This window comes from Humulus lupulus, chromosome X (assembly GCF_963169125.1).
Source record: "Humulus lupulus chromosome X, drHumLupu1.1, whole genome shotgun sequence".
Taxonomy (NCBI): Eukaryota; Viridiplantae; Streptophyta; class Magnoliopsida; order Rosales; family Cannabaceae; genus Humulus; species Humulus lupulus.
Genome location: NC_084802.1, coordinates 244,323,372 through 244,329,480, shown reverse-complemented (window position 1 = coordinate 244,329,480; position 6,109 = coordinate 244,323,372).

Genomic DNA, 6,109 nt, shown 5'->3' with positions numbered 1-6,109 from the left:
CATAAGCTGCTACCATTTCTCAGGGACTGGCAGAGGGGTCTGGCCCTGATCATCATCTCTAGTCTCAGACCTGCCGACTAGTCGCATAGATTTTCTCGGACGCATGATTATCCAAGTCAAACTACAATCAACGACTCGGCAATCAGACTATGATGACAGGGTAATAATCCTTCCATAATCCACCATTAGAACCCCAAACATTCACAAGCAATCAAGATATAGCAATTTATCCAAATATTCATCCATATATTCATTCACATGCATAGCAGTGCTGATAAGCATGCCTCAATACCATCATGCAATAGTCAAGGGCCAGGCCCTATCAGTATCTCATGCTCCCTATTAATCAGGCAGATATCAACAATCATATCTCATTCAAATTGTTTAAGCACATAGTCATGTATACACAATTTACCAAACCTTGAGTCGAGCTTGGCTTTCGCGGTGAATGGACATGTCCAGCCAGTCTTCAAGAACCCTTAAACCTAGGACGCTCTGATACCAAGTTGTAACACCCTGGAAAGCCAAGACCGTTACACTGTGTCTTTATAAAGGTGCAAGACTTGTTAATCAAGTCATTTAGTTAGAAACGTATTACTGAAACTATAGTTGAGCTTGGGTTAAAAGATTTTGGTTTCAAAAGTCGCGTTTCTTTTAAATAAACATTTTCTTTTTACATGGGATCCCAAAAGCAGTAATTAAAGATAGTTTACAAAAGATTCAAGATTTAAATACAGTGATTAGCCATTCTAAGGAAAAACAGATGGATAAGCACTTCTCGTCCTGTTCCATTCCTCGATCGTGGCGGCCGAACAGCTGACTATGTACATTCAGCCCCGCAGCTCTCCATCTCAGGTTTGTTCCAACTTTCCTTTTCCTTTACCTGCACCACGTAGCACCCGTGAGCCAAGGCCCATTCAGAAAACACAATAACAAAGCACAATTAATCAACAGACAACCAGATATCTCATACCGCATAAGCATGTACTCAACAGTTTAAGCATTCATGTTATCCAAGTATTTAGCATACCAAGTATATCATTCCATATCAAAAACCAATCCACATATGATAACTAGGGTTAACGCCCTTAAGCCGCACCCTCTATTTATCCCAATGACTCCAGCCCGCTTATATCGAGCTCAGTGAATATTAAGCTGTCCTCGGCTACTAGTGGCCGAGCCGCGCCTTGTGCGCGAATATAATTTATGGCACCCTTAGGCTGTTTATCACATGTCTCAAGGCGTAATACCATCTACGACATTATACAGTTATCGGGAGCTCTTAGTCCCATCACAAACACATAATCAAGTGTAGTTTTCTTACCTTTAGATTTGCTAGCTTCGTTCAATTGATCCTCAAGCATGATCCCTCTTGAGCCCTAGTGTACACCTAGTCACAACCATATATAAAAATCACCACAAAACCTCAAGTCTAATACCTATCCTCGGGACCAATCCCGAGCCCTCGGAAGCCCTAATTCCACCAAACGGGGTGGTGGAATCAAACCCCGAACCCCCGGGCAAAAACCCTTGAAAATAACCCAAAATCCCTTTTCTGGAAATAGGGTAGCGCTACAACGCTCTAAGGAAGGCACTACAGTGCTACAAACAGAGCCTAAAATGCCCCAGACAACATGGCCTAGCGCTATAGCGCCCAGTGACTAGCGCTACAACGCTAGTCACAGCACAGCAACTCCTGCATTTTTCCTCCGATTTTCCCCAAGCCAAACCTTACCAAAACTCTTCCAAACTTATACCAAACATAGAAATAAGCCTACCAACATCCTTAACTCATCCCAAGCATCCCGAACACACATAACCCAATCACATGCACCCCTAAACAAAGAATTCACCATAGTTGAACCTAAAGTTCAGAAACTCAACAAAACAGCAACTGAAACCACAGAACTTAAACTAGAATTCCTTAACTTTGCTGGATGATCTTATCCTAGGTTATCCTCCTCACCAGCTTGGCCTTCACCTCCTCAAAACTCAGCTTCAACTTCCCTAAAATTCCCCACCAAAAGCTTAATTGCATCTTTGTAAGTGTAACCCATTCTTCTGGAATTCATGACTTAACTTAGAGAGTACTGCCTTAGGGTCAGTCAAGCCTAAAATACTTCACTCCGTCCTATCTTCGTAAGAAGCCAACCTTGGTATTAATATGTCTAGAAACCTTCCTTAGGGGGACGGAAACAAAGCCGCCTCGAGGCCCTATTCATAACCCACGGTGTTGTACTAATAATGGAGACCATAGGTCACATTGAGATGTTCACCTTCTCCCACTTACTATTTTAGATTTAATGTGTTTTAAACTAATCAATTAATTCCAAATTAATTACTAGTTTATTAGTAACCCTATGAATGCAATTAATTACAAAATTCATAATTATAAAAGAGCTTGCTTCTATAATTAATGTGATCTAAAGAATTACCCATTACATTCATCTAACTTTACTAAAACGCTTTTTACATAAAATTGGTTATCTTAAAGGCCTATAAATTCTATTGCCTTTATTATGGTGTGAGTTACCAAATTTTAACTAATTTAATGCTGATTACTTTACATGCAATTGGTTTCTCCAAAATAATTCATATAAACAAATAGGACAATCCTTGATGAACATGTTTCTAAAATATGCATGATTAATGAGAAATTGTGTGGGGTTTCATGAATGGCATGTAATTGACTAATGCATGATCATGTAATCAATCAAACATCAATGAATATTTTTTAAATAAATACAATATATACATAAATAAACAATAAATGATGAACCGAGTACTATTGGGTATTTCTAAAATTTACAACCCTTGAAAAATTAGAAATAAAATTGCAATCTAAGCCTATGTAGCTTTCAAAACTCTCCAAGAATGCTCCTCCTCTCCTTTAGGCTTTCTTGCTAATCTTTAGGAACTTTGTTATGCCCAACCTATAAATTAGAAACAATCTTTTAATAAATAACCATTTTTGTCATCTTTTTAATTTAGTTGATTTAAATAATTAAAGAATCAAATTCAAATAATTATTTAAACTTAAGATATTAAAATATCTTAATCAACTAAAAGATATTTTATTTTCTAATAAAATAAAATAAGATAATTAAACTTTTAAATTCAAATAATTTAAAAAATAATTAAATTAAAGATTTTTGCACAAAATTAGGAACTAGGGTTTGGGCACCAATCTAGGCATCCTTGGGCCGAAGGCACCATTGAGCCTTAGGCTTGGGTGCATGGCTACATCAGGGGCTCGGTGCTAGTTGTTGGGTGCACTATAGGGATGCACGCGGCATGAGACCAGGGCGCAAGGGTGCGGCTGGGCGTGTGCATGCAGGAACAGGGACTCGAGAGCCTGGGCGTGCATGCAGGGTGTGCGCAAGGAGTCTCGGGGCTTGTGCAATACAAGGGTTGTTTACCCAAAAAATAGCTGCTAATGACGTGGCAAGGATTTTTCACACATGATCTACACGTGGTGAAAGTGCTGCTCGACTATCGACCAGAGGCACATCACTTCGTCAAGCTTAACTATTAGATGCGACCAGGCTGGTCGTATAATTTGATTTATTTACTTCTAAGATTGTAATCCTATAATAATTGCATTGAATATTTCCTCTTTATTACCTTGATACGTGGTTATTAAGGAAAGTTAAGGCCCGTTGGCCCATGTAACCCTCCTTGAGACTATAAATATGCATGAAATAGCTCAAGGAGAGGATTTTTTGGCTGAATCTTTTTCCGGAGTATTGAGAGAAAGAGAGCTATAGTGTGATTATCCATTGTTTTATTGTTATTATCGCAAGGTTTGTGAAACTCAAGAACCCTAGTTCTTTGATCACGGCTTTAAGATTCAATATTAATAATAGCTCTAACTGGACGTAGGTCATTACATTCTTTGGGGTCGAACCACTATAAATCATTGGTGCTTTCTTCTTTACCATTAGGTTAAACTCTTAATTGTCGTCTTATCTTTTGTCGTATATTTGACTCCGTGTCGTTGGCCAAATTGAGGGTCAACATTCTAGTGCTTTCATTGAGAGCTTGACGAAAAACTGTAAGAAAATTTAATGGCGAAAACATCCAAGAAGACTGGACAGGTTGCTGGCGCTGCATCATCCCAACCTCCTCCCCCAAATGTGGCTGAGAATGAACCAGATTTGGAGTTTGAAGAGGAGGAGTTAGATTATGAAACGCTGAGGGCAATGCTAGGGGTGTTGCAGGATGAGTTGGCTAATCTGAGGGCCAATTAGGACAATGTTACGGAGACAATGGCGCTGCAGCAAAGAGAAATAGAACGCCAGCGCCAGGAGCTGAGTGAGGGGCAGGCAGAAATGGATCGTCGGCAGAGGGATGCCATGGCCGCTCCTGAAGCAGCCATCCAATTGGCTTGGAGTCAGGCTGCGCCAGCCTCCCAGCCAGATCAGCCGCCGAATGTGCCACCTCAAAGAGGTCCCAATCCTAGCCCTCCGCTCTAGTCGGCAAGCCCTCAAAGGCCAGAGCAGCCGCATGTGGCTCAGGATGATGTCCCACCTAGGGATCCCGAGCAGCAGCCTCCATCTCAGGCTGGTCGAGGCAATCCCCAGCACCCGAGGCAGAATAGGGTCAGGCAACCGTCCCGCAGCCCTAGACACCCAGGGGATGAAGAGCTGAATCTACCGAGCAGGGGACAGCGTCCTTCCTCCAACAGAAGGAACATCGCATCAGGCTCTACGGTCAGGGGCCCCCCACAGCTTAGTAATGCATGGGGACCCAACGAACAGCGCAGGCCTCCCCCTGACGCTTGGGAGATGCCAACCCGAAAAGGAAATAGCGTGAACAACCAGTCACGCTATAGTCAGCCACAATTTAGAGATGGCCATGACTATAATGAAGTTGGTTCCATCAGAGGAAATGATGGTCAGAGAAATGAAGAAAGGGGTGGAGGCAGAAACCCCCCACCTAGAGAACATAGGCTAGCTAGCCATAACGCTAGGGGGCAACCCAGGCAGTAGAACGTCTTTAGTCGCCTAGGAGTTAGTGAGCAGAGACATAGAGACGATGATTTAAGGGACGTACTTAACGATCGCCGTGAGAGGCACGACGAGTACGCTCCCCCGACACCGGAGGCCCCAGCAGTCCCAGAAGTTGTTCAGGCTCAGATTGATGCTCTAAACCAGGCGGTACAGCAACTGGTAGGGGGACGAATGTCCCATATTGAGTACGATAGGAGGAGGGGCACCACCTTTGTACAGAGGATCGATGCAGCTGAAACCCCCAGTAAGTTCAAGATGCCAACATTGCCGAACTTTGACGGGTACGGAGACTCGGTATCTCACGTTAATAAGTTTGAGATACAAATGGATATACAAAAAGTGTCGGAAGATGCCCGCTGCCAGATCTTCCCTGTGACACTGTCTGACACCGCCCAAGAGTGGTTCTTTAAGTTCCCTCCTACTAGTATAGTATCTTGGGAGATGTTCGTAAAGGAATTTTACGGACAATTCTACTCGGGTCGCGTACACCCCACAGAGGCCAACCAACTAGTCGAGATACGCCAAAAGGAGGGAGAGCCCTTAAAAGAATATGTCCAACGCTTCATGCGAGCAACAGCTGGAGCCAAGACAGTGGGTGATGAAGGTAAGATGATGGCTCTAACTGCTGGGGTTAGGCGCCATTCACCCCTCTAGAGTAGCCTCAGAAAGAATGGGTAAGAAGTACCCAGGAGTTTTTGGATCGGGCTGATCGATATATCAAGCTCGAGGACGCGATTGCCAATGAAGGGAAATCGCCAACAAAAGACAAGGGACCGAAGGAAGAACCCGCCAAAGCTACCAACGGATCAAAAAAACCCAATGGCAATGGCAAGAGCAACGGGAATGGCAAGGGTAGGAACGGTGGAAATTGGGCTAACAATGAACCCTCAGCTTCTGAGAGTAAACTCCCCAAAGTCGATACAAGCCGAGATTCACCAACTACATGGCCCTTGTCGAAATTCGAGCGAAACTCTACCAGGAAACTAGCTCAAGTGTGCCTTACAAACGATCTGCAACTATAAGGAAAGATATCTCCAAGAGAGATACGATGATGTTTGGTCATTTTCACAATGACTACGGGCACGACACCAATGAAT